This window comes from Bos indicus x Bos taurus, chromosome 24 (genome assembly GCF_003369695.1).
Source record: "Bos indicus x Bos taurus breed Angus x Brahman F1 hybrid chromosome 24, Bos_hybrid_MaternalHap_v2.0, whole genome shotgun sequence".
In the NCBI taxonomy this organism is placed as follows: Eukaryota; Metazoa; Chordata; class Mammalia; order Artiodactyla; family Bovidae; genus Bos; species Bos indicus x Bos taurus.
In genome coordinates, this window is record NC_040099.1 from 15,223,506 (window position 1) to 15,241,961 (window position 18,456).

At 37.2% G+C, this 18,456-nt stretch overlaps 1 pseudogene; it reads right to left on the reverse strand.

Annotated features, from left to right (window-relative positions):
- Positions 1 to 14,892: 14,892 nt before the first annotated feature.
- On the reverse strand, positions 14,893 to 15,921 carry LOC113882602 (annotated as a pseudogene).
- Between the last annotated feature and the right edge of the window lie 2,535 nt (positions 15,922 to 18,456).

An 18,456-nucleotide genomic window follows, 5' to 3' on the forward strand; every position in this document is an offset into this window, starting at 1 on the left:
TTAAATACTCAGAATTTTAAAACTAAATCCAAGATGTCACTTGTCTTAAACCTTTCATTATCTTCTCTTTTTAAGTCACATCTCACCCGTGGACTTCCTTTTTGAGAAAGCCAATATTAATAATGGAAAAGAACTTAATCCCAATCACATTGTGATAATTGTTGATTTGGTTTACTGTTTTTCAATTTCAATTTAACTAGAAATAATCCTGTAACTTGAAGGAAACAATTTCTTATAAAACGACACTAGATAATTTAGTGAAGAGACAGGGGAGATGTTTTTGAGTTAGATTCCTTTAAATCACATTCATAATGACTACTCATTTGGCCTTGATCTAAAGTCAGACATAATTTTTTTTTTTTCTAATTTTATTTTATTTTTAAACTTTACATAATTGTATTAGTTTTGCCAAATATCAAAATGAATCCGCCACAGGTATACATGTGTTCCCCATCCCGAACCCTCCTCCCTCCTCCCTCCCCATACCATCCCTCTGGGCCGTCCCAGTGCACCAGCCCCAAGATAGATCACATCCTGGGCCATAAAGCTAGCCTTGGTAAATTCAAAAAAATAGAAATCATTCCAAGCATTTTTTCTGACCACAATGCAGTAAGATTAGAACACAGGCAGACATAATTTTAATGCTAATGTTTTCTTTTCTGCTTTCAAATATTTGTCTACATTTTATGCACAATGATAAAGCAATTGGGATTTTAAAAGCTTAAAGAAAGAGACAGGCTTACTATATTTTTAGATGATTTATTCATTCTTGCACAATTTCACTTAAACAGGAGTAGTCACTATGTCCACCAACCTTGCATCTACAGAACGAGGGGGCTGTTTTTCTCCCCTCTCGCCTGCGCCATGCCAGAGTACCATCCTCTCACTTTCTTCCATGTCCTCTCTTAAAGTACATAATGCTTTGGGGATGCTTGCATGTGTATTTGCTGGAGAATAATGTTTAGACTTATACTGTCCACATTTCAAGTGAAAACTTACCAATTATTTATACACAAATACAAATAAATAGCATACATTTTAATAAACAGTAAATTTTGAGAAAGAAGGCACAAAGCACTAATAGAGGCAGAAATAAGTGGCTTGATGGAATTGAGTAAAGTATTTAGGTAGGAAGGGAAAGTGAGAAATCCTGGAAGAGAATATTTGCTTAGCCTTGAGCTGGCAAAATTGCACCAAGGATAAAACAAGGATAAAACACATGGTGCCATGAAATCAAGAGGGTGACCGAGAAAAGTCTTCTTGTCAAATAGTATGTTTTCCCTGTTTAATACATCATCTCTTGTTCTTTGTTTTCTCTCAAATAAATTCTCTTTGAGAAAACACACACGCTAGAAAATAAAATGTTCATGCTACAAAATGACATCTCAATTACTTACACATTCAATCATTCTTACAAGTAAAACAAAATTGATCAATAATGTTTGCTGTAGTGTGTCCTATTAAGCTGCTTTCCTTCCTACTATATCTTCATAAAGTTTTTTATGCTGAGAAGGATAAGGATTGAAAAAAAAAGAATATCAGCTAATATATATCAAGGAGAAGCTGAGTATATGATATTCTAGATCTTTTAATGCTAATCCTAATTTATCTCCTCCAAAATAAATAAAATGAAATTCTGAGAACATGTGCATCTTCTTCATATCCTTAATTTCTACTCTGGAAGTTGTCTTTTCTGGGGTGCATTTGGAAGAGCAACAATTACTGTCAATATACCGAATGTTCAATTTGCTCTTGATTTCTGTGATATTTCTATATTAATTTTGAGTAGTCATTGTAACTGTTTCTTAATGTATATAATACACAATTTCCATTTCTCTTGCTTTTTCCCCATTAGCTTTTGCTGCAATTTTAGCTATAGTTTTGCATACATATCAAGAAGTAAATTTAAACTTGATGAAAAAATATTTTTTCATTTCCCATTTTCCCTTCCCTCTGCTGTTCTGTTTACATACAATATATATTCTTTAATACAATTGTAAAACAAAAATAGTAATAGCAAGGGATAATCTTTTTATTGACTTTATAACTCTAGTAAATGAGAAGAATAATATTATCTATCATATTTATTTTTGTTTCATTACTTTTCTGTTCTTTCTTCTTTCCATTTTTCTTTCCTCTTTCTCTTTTGTTCTTTTGTGACTATAGTTTCTAAAGGTCACTAATCCTAGTACCAGGTATATAGTGTGTTCTCAAGAACTGATTGCTGGGAGGTTTTTTTTTTTTATTTATTACAAATTCAATTTCACTATCAGTGATCAGTCTGTTGAATTGTTGAATCCCAGAATGAACTCTATATTATAACTCTCCACAGGTTGCTTTGCCATTGGTTTCTAACCTTTATTAACCTCTTCTTATCCTTTCTGAATTCTATAAGGTCTATGATAACATTATATTCAACATGATTTATACTAATTGAGCACTTAATAATGTGCTGGGTATTTAGGATATAGCAATTAACAAAACAGTAAACTTTCCTATCTTGATATTTTCTTTCCAGTTAGGAAAGAAAAAAAAATAAACCTGATTAACTAGTAAAACATACAGTATGTAAATTGAATATAAATTTAAAAGAGAAAAACAGGGAAAACAGACAGGGAATATTGAAGAGGGATGCGATCTAAAATGGTCAGTGAAGTCTTCACTAGGAAGGTGTCATTTATTAAATAGCTTGAAGAAGGTGAGGCATGAGCTGTGCTGGTTTTGGAGACAGAGCAAACCCAGTGGCGTGTTGCATGTCTTGGCCCAGCACATATAATCATCATGGCCAGAGTGGAGACATCAAAGGGAAGTTTAGTCAAAGAGTAGATCATGCCCTTAGGTTCTTTTCAGTGATAAAGCCTATTTTAGTCAGGTAGGGGTGCCATACCAAATATCACAGACTGAGAGGAGGCTAAACAGCAGAAATGTATTTTCTTAAAATTCTGGAGGCTGGCACACCCAAGTCAAGCTGCTGGCTGGTTCAGGTCCTGAGGAGCACTCTCTTCCTGCTTTGCCATCTTCTCTCTGTGTCCTCACTTGGCAGAGAGAGAGAGAGAAAGAGAGAGAGCTCTCTGGTATCTCTCCTTAGAAGGGCACCATTCCAATCAAAGCAGGGCCGCACCATGACAATTTCATTTAAATTTAATTACCTATCTCCCAAAACAGGCACACTGGAGCTTTTACCTATGAATATTAGAGCTACACAATTCCACCCATGGCAAAGTCCAAAGGAGGAATGCAAGCTGCTCTGAAAAACCCTGGGCCAGTGTTATTCCGAAATTCTCTGTGCACTGAATAAATAGCCACAGAATTGTTCCTGAAACTCCAAAGGTCAGGAATCTGGAGGGCAATTTGTGAATGGCCTCAGTGATTTGTCTGGAGCTACTTTATACATGTGCATAATCAGTAACACATGCAGAATTGGCTATTCTATGTTACTAATTAAAACACTCATCATGCCCTATTGACTATGTACACACGTATATCTTATATGTGTTTCTTGATTCTCTGCTGAAGTGCTCAGTCCTTAAGAAGCACCTTCTATTATTTTTCTAACCACAACAGTGCCCTGACCAGGGATAAGTTCACAATAGAAAATCTTTAAATGACTTCAATATGGGGATATTTTATCTTTATATTCTTTATTAAGAAAGCTTTCATAGCCAGGATATAGTGAAAGATTCATGGAATACAATTAGAGCTGTAAATGTGCTTTTAATCTCATGTGCATATCCACATGTGTGTCTGTGTGTATATATAACACAGCAGCTATGAAAGAAGCAAACATTTATACATATGATAATTGTGCTGCCTTAGATATTATGACTATTGTCCCAAATTTGTGTTTTCCAAGGATACATTTGGTTAAATAAAAAAGCTCCATGAATATTCAGCTGCACTTTTGGATTGAAATATCTACTGTTCTGAAAACATTACAAAGTATTTCTGCATTTAATGTTCTATTACATCTTGAAAGTCTAGCTCACTGTAGGGAAGAGAGTTTGATTTGCTGATTCTTTTAAGACAGGCCTGTGAGGTGAGTCAAAAATATCAGCTGGAGAAATAGTTGTGATACAGGCTTGTTTTATACTTTTGAGCATTTCGACAGTTAAATCTTTTTACTTTACAGATATGGGAAAATCATTCTTACCATTACTTTCTAGCAATCAAGCAGTTATGGCATGGCTTATAAATAAATTTTATAATTCATAAAGGGAATATCACTTGCTAGATCCCCAATAACAATTTTGGAGCTAATAAACTGACTCCCAGAAGAAAATTATAATAAATGATGACCCATTAACACAGCTAAAATTACAGCTGAGATCAAACACAGCTTGAGATCATTCCTATTGAAAATAGGAAACAGACTTGGATTCAGCTCCTGTTAAAATTTAGTTGAGTGGCTTTGGGCAGGTCATTTCTGTTTCTTTGAGATGCTTCATTCGGAAAGGAAATAGAAAATGATATTTACCTGAAGATATCTCAAGAAGATTCAGTATAATAATGTAATGTGAAAAAAGCACTTAGTAAGCTGAACAACAGTATTCAAACTAAGATATTTTAAAAATCATCTAAAGTAAGAATCTCACCTTCCATATCTTTGCAAATGTTCAACCTCTTCTGGCAAGAGAGAGAATTCAAATCTATAATTTAAATACAGACCCTGAAAATGGAAGGTTGTACATAGTAAAATAAAGGTTTAATTAACTCTTTCTCTCTTTCAAAATTGACTCTTTATCCCTTTCTCTTTCTCTTTCTTTTTCATAAAGCCATCACTCATTTTAAAAATTCCATATAAACTTTCCTTCTGTAAATTTCTGAACTTCTCTTGTGCAGTAGCAATGGGATTGGACAGACATCTGGAATCACCCATTATCTTGGCTATAATTTGGCATCTCCCAGGATGGTTCATATTAACATATTCCTGGATGGCATGAGTTTTCATATGCCTTCATAGCATAACTTGCGTATTTTGGAAGGCATTTCTGAGAACAGATTTTTTCGACAATGAACATGCCAAAGGCTTGACATGAAAAGTCCTTATGCCTAATGTCTGTCATTCTCTCTCTGCCAGTTCATCTTTCCTGGGCTGGCCCTCTGCCATACTGGCACCTGAAATGCAGCAAACAATGTCGTTGGATGCTGAAGGTGTGACCGTAAGTTGTGGGTATCTTCCAAGCAATTACCATATGGTGTGCAATTCAGCTCTTCATCTCCTTGTTCGATGAGAGAATAATAACAATGACAATAATGCCATTTAATAACATATTTTATCTTTACAGACTATTTAATTCCCATATTTCTGTGCTTTTAAATAAACTGGTATGGGGGACCTAAGGCAACCATTAAAGTTTAGTCACCTCTCCTGAGTGGGAGGCTATTCTATATGAAACAGTCCTAAAGCAGGCTTAATGAAGAAACCAGGGAGATTAGCATATTGAAACAGAATTAAGAAGGAACTTAAGGAAAGTAAATTATCAAGTGAAGCATGCCTTTTTGCAAGGCAGACCCTCTGTCCATACTTCTTTTTGTCATGATCAGTCACGAGAAATATTTTGTGAAGTATCGGTAAAACAAAATAGAGAAAGAAAAGCTTTCCGGAGGTAAGATGCCCTCGCAAATATAAATATGCATTGGGCTCTCTATGAGACCCCAGATCCAAGGTCCACTAGCATCAATTTTATGAAACTGTACCACAATTTTCACAATACTGTAAACTAGGACATTACTGTGTGCAACTCATAGAATGAAGGCTGACAGATCATTCAAAGCTTATTTAGCTGATAAATATTTAGTGAATACCAATGTGTTGAAGATATAAAGGTTATATGAGTTGTGGTCCCCACAATCAAGGATTTTGCATCATCATAATGGAGACTGAAAATTAAATCAAGAATTTTGATCCATCACAATAAAAGGCTATGGTAGAGGAAATGGCAACCCACTCCAGTATTCTTGCCTGGGAAATCCCATTGACAGAGGAACCTGGGGAGCTACAGGCTAAGGGGTCTCAGGAGTCTGACACGACTTAGTGACCAAACCACCAGAGCATATAACGAGTGTGGGTATCTAGGAAGTCTTCCTGGATAAGATAATCACTCTGCTGCATTCTATAAAGAAAATTAGAATTAATCATATGAAAGAGGAGAACAGATTTATATACGTAGAAAACAACAACTTCGTAGTTAATAGAGAATTAATCTCCACTACATACTCAAGAAAAAAAAGATGGAATAAAATTTATGATTTGTTTTAAAATATTTTATCTCTGTGTTGCTAGTCTGCCTTTTTGTGACCCCATGGACTTGTAGCCCACCAGGCTTCTCTGTCCATGGGCTTTTCCAGGAAAGACTACTGGAATGGGTTGCTATGCCCTCCTCCAGGGCATCTTTCTGACCCAGGGATTGAAACCTTATCTCCTGCATCTTCTGCACTGGCAGGCAGATTCTTTACCACTGAACCACCAAGGAAGTCTATTTCTCTCTATTGATTTGTAAAAGAACCTTCTCAATGGAAAGCATAGACATCTGTCTTCCTTTTTATGAAGAGGATGTGGTAGCTAAAGAGGTTAAGTTACCTGTCCAAGTTAAACTCTAATGGAGAGGAGGACCTGGTCCTAGAAGAGTGGTCTTCTGATTTCCCATGTAGCACTCTGTGTATGCACTACCTTCACGAGGAAAATGGGCTTTGATATAGGGATCCAGGATGATTAGTTTATAAATTAGGAATAAGCTTTAAAATATCTCCCCAAGAAAGCTGCATTTGCCTCTCCCTATTGCAGTCTATTGAGAATTTCTTCCTTGCTCCCATAGATACTGTTTATTTATATTTTCCTACTTACAGCATAAAAATTAATCTCAGTGAAACCATTCATATATTTAAGCACTGTTAAGTAACAACATAGCCTTCTCTATCAAGTGACTAGAATTAGGCATTCAATAACATTCCACAGAGTACTTGAAAAACTTGTTTGTACAAAACACTTTGGAGTTACAAGGGAAAGTGTATGAGAAAGTAGTAAATATTAGCATAGGATTATCCTTTCTGTAGTAGCTGGTAATATAGTAAGAAAAAGTGACTGACAAGGAATTCTAAGTGAAGACAGAAAAGGTACAAAAAGCATCAAAATACTCTCAGGATTTAAAGAAAGATGATTCTAGTTTCATTGTGAGGATGCATGAAAGATTTCTTAGAGGATGGAGAGTTTGTGCTGGAATCTATGGGGTAGCCATGACTTTAATAGATATGAGGTCAGAATAGTTGCAGACAAAAGCCACAAGTGAAGAAAGACTAGGTATCAAGAAAGCCTAGATTATATTGTGTAAATAGAGTAAATGGGATTGCTGCTGCTGCTGCTAAGTTACTTCAGTCGTGTCCAACTCTTTGCGACCCCATAGACGGCAGCCCACCAGGATCCCCCATCCCTGGGATTCTCCAGGCAAGAACACTGGAGTGGGTTGCCATTTCCTTCTCCAATGCATGAAAGTGAAAAGTGAAAGTGAAGTCGCTCAGTCGTGTCCGACTCTTAGCGACCCCATGGGCCTCTGTCCATGGGATTTTCCAGGCAAGAGTACTGGAGTGGGGTCATTGCCTTCTCTGGTAAATGGGATTATATGGTGGTAAATCCACCTGGAAAACTTAGATGTTATAAAAATGTTTATATTCCAGATAATTATTAGGATTAACACCTGTAGTTTTGTGTTAGAAATTTAATAACTTTCCTTCAGAAGATGTGTATGTAGGTAAATAGGTCATATACACATAAAGCATAGAGTTTTAACCTGTATTCCATCATTTATAGATGTCTAAACTGAGGCTAGAATAAGTAACAGGGTCATACACATTTATACAGGTTGTGAGGAACAAAAACTGTCTATAAACCAAGTGTGAATTATCCAGCCTCTGGACTGCATTGTTCTCAGGATAAAGTTCTTACAGTAGTATAGAAACTCTTCCTTCTCAAACTTATCTCAATTTGCATTCCTGTTCTCATCATGCCTCAGTGCACTCAGCCTTCTCCTCATGTTGAACTCTTTGTGTAAAAGCTCCCAGGCCTCTTTTCAAAACCGTTAGGCCACTGAACATGGTGTTCCTTCTTCCAGAAAGTTCTTCTTTTGCCTGGATATTCACATATATCCACTCAGTTTTGTGAAGGAGAAAAGCCTTTATGTGAAGGAAGCTCTGACCCTAACTATGCAGGATGAGATGGGGGTGGGGTGGGCAAACCTTGAACTGGGTGATTTATTTATTTATGTAGTTATAATTTATAACCTGCTTACTTCCAGAAAGGATTTGAGTCAGCTAGCTAAAAGTTAAGATACTGGCAAAAATCCTATTTTGAAATTCTTTGATGTGAAAATTATACTGCACAAGTTGGCGTACCAAGAGTTTCTCGTCTGATATCTGCCTCCATGTCTGATCCATTTCAGCAGTGCAATTGCTTGATGATTTTTTTTTTTTTTAAGCAAATTTAACTGAACAACTCACACTCTCAGAAATGCTTTGATTTTACTTTGGTTTGTGCTCAAGGCAAAGATTTTGGCTCTGGTTTTATCATCCACAATTGAGAATTCACTTTAAATGAAATGCAAGGAGAAATCAATGTCCAGAGTCTTTCCTGAAAATTAAATGAAAACAAACACTCAGGATACACTAAGCATCCAGATTTCTGTAAGTAAACTTGATCAAAAGGTGAGGAACCTGAGGGAGTCTATTTTTCTCCATTAGGAAAAGCCCAAGGGCTAGTAATTAAAGAGCTAAGATACTCTTCCTCTCTAGTGCCAGCCCTAACACTTTGTGCATGAAGTGAGAGATCGTAAATTGTCCTAAAAGTGATTCTGTGCATATTGGACATTTTGTCAAGCTTTCAAGCTCTCTTTTCACATTTTTCCTTCTCTCCTTACTCTCTAATTTGGTTTAAGGTTATTGAAAAACACTCCTGATGTATAAATATATTGTTCCAGGGAGGGGCTTTATAGTGAAGAAAATTAAAACCTGCATTAATTTTTGTGCTAAATTCTGTAGTTTATTTATATAACATAAAATGTACTTTTGTGAAATCTTAAATAAAAAGCATGGTTTTCAGGTGTGCATCTTGTAGCTATTGTATTTAAAAAGAAAGATATTCAATGAGAAGGAAGATCCCCTCATAGTAACACTCACCCTAAAGAAAAATAACCAATCGCTATTGAAAAGTTAGAGAAAATTGGAATTTTTGAGCATGTCAAAGGAAAAGGTGAGAATTCAGCAGAAGATCTGAGAGAAAGAAATGAGAAACCTGGACAAGAGAGGCTGGAAGACTGCAAAGAGCTATATATCTATATTGTCTGTGAAGTTCTGTCAATCAGAGGGAAATGCTCATGGAACAGGGTTAAGGAGTATAGGTTTCTCTTATCCCTAACATGTTTTGCTCTCTGTCTTATTTATTGCCCATGCAAACAGGAAAATTTGAAAATATAAAGACAGAACATCCTGATTCAAATTTGTGATTCTTATATTTACTCCCAGGCTTAAAACATCTACTTTAGTACATAATATTAATTATCACTTAAATTTGTCCACTGCTGTTAACTAAACTAGCCATAGCATTGGAAAAAGAGTAATATATAAAAATATCCCTGTTACCTGTACAAATTCTGTATTTGTCTGTTCCATTAGCTGTGGCCTGATTTTTACAATCATGTTCTCAATCAGCCACTATATGCTCCATTATTAGGAAAATGGCATGATACGAATAACAGTGTACAGCACAAAGCACTTACTATGCGTCAAGCCCTGTTATGAGCATTTAAAATATATTAACTCATTAAATTATCCCAGTAACCCTATGAGAGGTTTGTTGTCATCATTTTACAGGTGGGGAAAATGAGACAAAAAAAGCCTAAAAAACTTGCATATAGGTGTACAGCTAAAGAGAAAGCTAGGACTCAAATCCAGGATTTTATGACTCTGGATTGTTATTTATGGTTGAATTCATTCTCGTATTAATGTATAAGTTGACATTGGGATCACCTTCCGGTTCTAAGAAGACAATCAGTCAGTCAGATTGATATCTGCTAATGTGTTTAACGGGGAATTCTGTTTATGGCCAGTCCCCTTCTCCTAAACAATCATTTCTCCTCTCTTTACATTTTAATAATGGCCTCTTGGAGATCATATTAGGTTCAGCGTTGATAAGAGCATCTCAGTGTAATTTTCTCGTTTGAATCCTTCTCACCATCAGCTAGTGAGGTGGGTACCATCACTCCTTTATGTCAGTGATGAAGCCTAAATATCAGAACAATTATGCCTTTGATCAAGGAGCTGGTCTGTGCTATTACCCAGTATCAGAATGCATCTTTAAACTCCTGAGCTCTGTGGTGGTATGAATATTTATTGTCCCCCAAATTTATATGTTGAAATCTTGACCTGCAAGGTGACCGAATTTGGAAGTAGGATATTCAGGAGGTGATTGGGTCATGATGGTGAAATCCCATGAGTGGGATTAATACTCTTGTAAAGAAGTCTCAAAGAGCTCTCTTGCCCCTTCCACCATGTGAAGGTAGAGCAAATAGATAGCTTTCTAGGAAGTACAGTCTTCCAGCTACCAGACCCACTGCTGCCTTAATCTTGGACTCCAGAACTAGAAGCAATAAATTTCTGTTGCTTACAAGCTATCCAGTTTGTATAGTATTTTGTCAGAGCAGCCCAAATGAACTTAGACAGTTTCTTTCTTCTATCCTATGTGAGTAGCTTAATATCTGATAAATATGCTAATTAAAATCCTAGCAGAAGACACAAATAATAACTAAATGTGATGCAAATATTGTTGGCAAAATGTAACTTTTTTTTTCTAGTGCAGCCCCAAATATTTAGCTATAAAATTAGGATAGGTCTCAACATTACAGTGAGTTTTGTCTTCACAAGGGAAATTGGATACACTAATAAAATTAAGTACAAATTATTTCAAGGTGATTGCTTGAATCAAGTTATAGTAATGTGGTGGCAATAAGTTGATAGGACTGAGCAAAGGAAATTTTACTAAGAATACTATCAGCAAAAATTTCAGGCATAATTACCAAAATATAAGGAGAAGGCAACTTCCATGAACAACAAGCAAGAAACAAAAACAAACTTTTCTCTTTTTCTTTTATTTTTTTTGAGCTCTTTATTTTACATTGGAATATAGCCAATTATGCAGAAGGAAATGGCAACCCACGCCAGTACTCTTGCCTGAAAAATCCCATGGATGGAGGAGCCTGGTAGGCTATAGTCCAAGGGGTTGCAAAGAGCTGGACACGACTGAGTGTCTTCACTTCATACTCATACTCACTTCATACTTTATCACTGGAGAAGGAAATGGCAACCCACTCCAGTATTCTTGCCTGGAGAATACCATGGACAGGGGAGCCTGGCGGGCTGTGGTCCATGGGGTCACAGAAAGTCGGACACGACTGAAGTGACTAAGCAAGGAGCAATAGCCAATTAACACTGTTTTGATAGTTTCATGTGAACACCAAGAGGACTCAGCTATACATATACATATACCCGTTCTCCCTCAGACTCCCCTTCCATCCAGGTTGTTACATAACATTGAGCAGAGTTCCATGTGCTCTATAGTAGGTCCCTGTTGGCTATCCATTTTAAATATAGCGGTGTGTACACGTCTACCCCAAACTCCCCAACTATCCCTTCCTCCGAACCACCCCCACCCCCACCCACTGCAACCATAAGTTGTATTCTAAGTCTCTGAGTCTGTTTCTGTTTTGCAAGTTCACTTGTATCATTTCTTTTTAGATTCCACTTATAAAGGATGCCCAACGATATTTTTCTTTCTCTACCTGACTTACTTCACTCAGTAACAAAATCTCTAGGTTCATCCATGTTGCTGCAAATGGTATAATTTTCTTTCTTTTTAATGTGAAAGCCATTCTAAAGGCCTTTTTCTCTGTGCAATTGATTATGTGCTAAAAAGGTTTTTAAACATTAAAAAAAAAAAGAAATCTGCTATTGCAGATCAACTCTGTCACTTAACATATTTGAAAAATGAAAGTGTTAGCCACTCAGTCGTGTCCAACTCTTTAAGACCCCTTAGACAGTAGCCTGCCAGTTTCCTCTATCCATGGAATTCTCTAGGCAAGAATATTGGAGTCGGCAACTCTCCCCTTCTCCAGGGGATCTTCCTGACCCAGGGATCAAACTCGGGTCTCCTGCACTGCAGGCAGATTCTTTACCATCTGAGCCATGACTGTGATAATTCAGCTTTATGCCAGCACTCCACCTGTGGCTGGTGCCAGCCATACATATTGTGCATAACCATTCGTAAACCAGGTCTGAATTTTTTCTCTTTGGTCAGATGCGGGTTAAGGGAAAGGTAAATACTGTGAAAGTGAAAGTCGCTCAGTCATGTCTGACTTTTTGCAACCCCATGGACTACAGAGTCATGGAATTCTCCTGGCCAGAATACCAGAGGGGTAGCTTTTCCCTCCTCCAGGGGATCTTCCCAACCCAGGGATGGAACCCAGGTCTCCCACATTGCAGGTGGATTCTTTATCAGCTGAACCACAAGGGAAGCCCAAGAATACTGGAAAGGGTAGCCTATCCCTTTTCCGGGAGATCTTCCCTACCTAGGAATCAAACTGGGGTCTCCTGCATTTGCAGGAAGATTCTTTACCAATTGAGCTATAAGGGAAGTCCAATAGCTTTTCAGTTCAGTTCAGTTGCTCAGTCGTGTCCGACTCTTTGCAACTCCATGAATTGCAGCATGCCAGGCCTCCCTGTCTATCACCAACTCCTAGAGTTCACTCAGACTCACATCCATAGAGTCAGTGATGCCATCCAGCCATCTCATCCTCTGTTGTCCCCTTCTCCTCCTGCCCCCAATCCCTCCCAGCAGCAGAGTCTTTTCCAATGAGTCAACTCTTCGCATGAGGTGGCCAGAGTACTGGAGTTTCAGCTTTAGCATCATTCCTTCCAAAGAAATCCCAGGGCTGATCTCCTTTAGAAAGGACTGGTTGGATCTCCTTGCAGTCCAAGGGACTCTCAAGAGTCTTCTCCAATACCACAGTTCAAAAGCATCAAGTCTTCATCACTGAGCTTTCTTCACAGTCCAACTCTCACATCCATACATGACCACAGGAAAAACCATAGCTTTGACTAGACGAACCTTTGTTGGCAAAGTAATGTCTCTGCTTTTGAATATGCTGTCTAGGTTGCTCATAACTTTCCTTCCAAGGAGTAAGCGTCTTTTAATTCCATGGCTGCAGTCACCATCTGCAGTGATTTTGGAGCCCCCCAAAATAAAAAATCTGACACTGTTTCCACTGTTTCCCCATCTATTTCCCATGAACTGTTGGAACCAGATGACATGACCTTCATTTTCTGAATATTGACCTTTAAGCCAACTTTTTCACTCTCCTCTTTCACTTTCATCAAGAGGCTTTTTAGTTCCTCTTCACTTTCTGCCATAAGGGTGGTGTCATCTGCATATCTGAGGTTATTGATATTTCTCCTGGCAATCTTGATTCCAGCTTGTGCTTCTTCCAGCCCAGCATTTCTCATGATGTACTCTGCATAAAAGTTAAATAAGCTTATCAGGGGAGAGTAAATGCTCTAAGTGTTAGTTCATGTGACTAAGGTGTCTCTCCTGAGTCCAGTCTTGTACAGACCACTTCCACTTGACACAGAAAGCTACTGGGCAAGCCTAACCTGCACTGGGGAAGGGAAATGATGCAAGGGAAGAACTGAATCAGCATTTCTGCTTGTTCACTTTGCATGAAGATATGGTTGGAGAAGGAGATGGCAACCCACTCCAATATTCCTGCCTAGAGAATCCTGTGGACAGAGAAGCCCGGTGGACTGCTGTCTATGGAGTTGCACAGAGTCAGACACAACTGAAGCGACTTAGCAGCAGCAGCAGCATGGCTGGAGATGATGGCTAATGTTCAGAAACTTGAAAACTATGAGATAAGATTGTAAAACAATGAATATCAATGTGCCCAAACACTGCCCAGAATCATAAGAAAGTAACATATCACATATTATTCGCCTGGAGAAAGATCAAAATTTGAAGAACAGTTTCTACTAAATGCATACTGCTTTTGCACCATTGTAGGGTCAAAAAATCATTAAGTGGAACCATTGTTAAGTCAGGGACCATCTGTAGAAACCAAACGTAATTGTAATGGATAGCTCTTTCACCCATCTGTTTCTTCATTTTAATTTTCCTTTGGGAAATTACGTTCTTTCACTGTATGCTCTCTTAGTAGGACTGTTAAAATATCTGAAGCCATAAGGTAGGCACATGATTCTAGCTAAAGGACTGCTAGGAATTTGATATATGAGCCCAATGACACAAGAATTTCATCCTAAAAATAGTATAGAATTTTTATGAGTGAAATAATGCATTTCTGAAACACAGTAATGAGCAAAATCACTTTATTAAATTGGCTTTGATCTTCACCCTTTCAAACTTACGCCAACTAAAAAATAAACATTACACAAACATAGATCACTTTTTCCAACTTTAGTAAGTAAAAACTGCAATTTAAAAATAAAGTGGTTAATTCTAAAAGAGAGAAGTCATATCAGCCTCAACACACTCTGGTCAATTCCGATCTAGTCACACAAAATGATCTTCTAAGGAAATCTGACCAGTGGGACAGTTAAGTTTGTGCTTTTGGCTATAGAGAATTAAACTTAAATTGCACTCTTTCATCTTTTAATGAAAGATAACTTTCTCTTAGAAACAGCATAATCATTGTTATAGTAAGTCTAGCTCTTAAATGAAAATATGGGCTGAGTTACAGTTTACTTACTAACCTAGCTAAGAAACCTTTGAAAATTAACCATGGATCAAAATATTTACTTAAATTCAAGATGTTATCTTAGGATGAGCAGTAACACAGGTCCTTAACTTCCTTTAAAAAGAACACTGAAAATTAAACCTTTATCACAATCAGTCAGTACTTTAAGAAACGGTTCTTCAATACAAAGTTTCTCTTCACAGATGCTATGTCCATTTTCTTCATAATATTTTCTTATTACCACTGTATCTTCAAAATCATCATTCCCTGATACCAATTTTCCACTTTCCCAGGCATAAATAATAGGCTTGTCAGGCAGCACAACAGAAACATTGGAATCTGTTGGATTGAGCCATCGAACTTCTGACTAAATCCTGGGAAAAGAGACCAGACTTTCCTCCTGTAAAAACAATGTTTTTTAAAAATAAGACAGCATTTCTTCAGGTAGGTTATGAATTGAATAGGACAGAATCTCGATTTCTTGAGTGCCTATATCAGAAGGATTAAAGAGTATTTCTGGAACAGCAAATCTCTCATTGGCCTGAAGAATTTTTTATCCAGATTTATATTTTCCACTTAACACCATCTCTTCTCTTGGCCCTTTCAAATTGCAGTAAAGTCAGGCAAAACATAGTCAACGTTAATGCATTTTCTTCTTTCAACTTGGCAATACCTATGTCTCTGTAAAAATTCTGAGACAAAAAGTGTATATTATCTTTCACTTGGTCAATCACGTGTTTTGTTCATAATATGTAACTGCCTGTAGGTATGATATCTTTTAGATGATTGGTTAGGATTTTCCTCCCATATTTATCTTATTGCTTATTTTATCTTTTTACTTCTAAAATAAGGAGATATATGTCTAAAGCAATATCCATTGCCTACGATGATACAGCGTAATTTGGAACAATTATCTCAGAAATACCTATGCGCACAGAGAGCCCCAGCATCTACTTTTAATACTGCTAGAAACTTGTATTCTTCAAATAAGATTGCATTCATTGATTTTTGAAATGAAGTTAAAATATGATTCTATGCTAATAATATTAATATCTAAAAAACGAAAGAAGACATTTTCATGACTATAACCGATTTTGGCTTTGTAAGCTCTGATATCCAGCACTAAGATCGTCATTTTAGCAAAAACCTAGCCGCTGTTGCTTTCTTTTCTGATCTCTCCACTCACATTGGAAACCAAATTTTGGTGCATACATTTTCAGCTTACAAAACAAATTAGCATTTATTGTATGATAGCATCTTCATCTGTGACCTTTTTACAGAACCCAAATGATTTTCAACTAAGACCATAATCTTGATCTTGAGATGTAAAAGATACATTTTATGCTCAGATTTAACTGAAACAAGCATGAGATTAAATTAATTCTCTCTTTTTTTTTTTTTTGGAAGGTGTATATGTATGTATGCATGATATAGAAATAATAATGCAATTTGATTTGTGCTTTAGCATTTTCAAAGGATTTTATTTGAGAGATATTTTGTAAAAGTAAAGGTAAAAGAAAATCACAGTAACTGAGTCAAGCAAATCTACTTAAGCAGCTATGATACAAGTTAAAATTAAATAAATGATTTGCTTATAAAGAATTGCAAGCAGTGTGGGAGAACTAGGTTCTATTCCTGAGTTGGAAAGATCCCCTGGAGAAGGGAAAGGCTACGCACTCCAGTATTCTGGCCTGGAGAATTCCATGGACTGTATAGTCCATGGGGTCACAAAGAATTAGACATGACTTCAAAATCACTGTAGATAGTGATTGCAGCCATGAAATTAAAAGACGCTCACTCCTTGAAAGGAAAGTTGTGACCAACCTAGATAGCATATTAAAAAGCAGAGACATTACTTTCCCAACAAAGGTCCGTCTAGTCAAGGCTATGGTTTTTACTGTGGTCGTGTGTGGATGTGACAGTTGGACTGTGAAGAAAGCTGAGCACTGAAGAATTGATGCTTTTGAATTGTGGTGTTGGAGAAGACTCTTGAGAGTCCCTTGGACTGCAAGGAGATCCAACCAGTCCATTCTGAAGGAGATCAGCCCTAGGATTTCTTTGGAAGAAATGATGCTAAAGCTGAAACTCCAGTACTTTGGCCACCTCATGCGAAAAGTTGACTCATTGGAAAAAACCCTGATGCTGGGAGGGATTGGGGGCAGGAGGAGAAGGGGACGAGAGAGGATGAGATGGCTGGATGGCATCACCGACTCGATGGACATGAGTTTGGGTAAACTCTGGGAGTTGGTGATAGACAGGGAGGCCTGGCGTGCTGCGACTCATGGAGTTGCAAAGGGTTGGATACAACTGAGCGACTGAACTGAACTGAGTGACTTTCAGTTTCACTTTCTGTCCACCAAGGATCATGACTCATAAATTAATGATTGATTTACCTTAAGGTCAGAAAGATGTTTTTTTGAACAAGGGAGGAGTAAACATAGATTAGAAATGATTATTAAAAGTATTATTACAAGTAAACATATATTACAAATGAATTTTTAGAACATTTTGTAGTTTGAAAAAGAAGAAATTTCTGTTTTGAACCATAGAGATTGACTTTTGTGATTGAAAGACAAAATAGTTCAGAGATAAGATAAAGTTAGCAAAAATTTATTTTTAAAAAAGAGAAGACAGAACAAAATAGAAAGTTATATTTGTATAACGCTGCTGCTGCTGCTAAGTTGTTTCACTCATGTCTGACTCTGCGACCCCATAGACGGCAGCCCATCAGGCTCCCCCATCCCTGGGATTCTCCAGGCAAGAATGCTGAAGTAGGTTGTCATTTCCTTTTCCAACGCATGAAAGTGAAAAGTGAAAGTGAAGTTGCTCAGTCGTGTCTGACACGTAGCAACCCCATGGACTGCAGCCTACCAGGCTTTTCTGTCCATGGGATTTTCCAGGAAAGAGTACTGGAGTGGGGTGCCATTGCCTTCTCCAGATTTGTATAATAGAAGCTACTATTTTTCTTAAAACATAAGATGTTTAAAGCTGAATAATTTTAAAATAAAATTTAAAATTTAACAGTTTTAAAAAATAAAATATCAGTGATATTCAGATATTAAGTAATCAACACATCTCCACTTCATCTCACATTGAATAAGCCTGGCTTCAAAGGCAATATTACATTGGAAATTAACCTTGCTATAGGAAAATCACAGTGGTCAAAGCTGACATTTGGCATTTCAACAAGAAAGGAGGTGGGGGATAATTGCATAAGCAGATTTCCTCTACTCTGTCATATGCTGAATAAAAGCTATACCGGCCACTGTCCTTTGTGGCTATATGGAATGTATATTTGAATTTTATCATAAGATTTTCCAATCTGTCATATATTCAGTTCTGGTGAGACTGGAGAATTTAGTATAGAGGTGTGTGTGCGTGTTTGTGTGTGTATATATGTTGTCTGAAAGGGGTGGTGTGGGCGTAACTAATATCAGGGTTGGATGGAGAGGTTTGACGGTCCAAAAATAAAATAGAAAAAAAAAGTGAGAGTAAAGAGGCTCTCTAGCTTGTGATATAGAGAAAAAGCAGAGGCTTCAAGGTCTCCTGTGAAATTAGAAAGAGCCTTGCAGGATGAGAGAGGGAGGAGCTTAACCCGGTGGAAAGGCTAGTGAGAAAACTGTTCCTCTTTTCAGTGCAGAGCCATTGCAACAGCTGAGGATCTCACCAA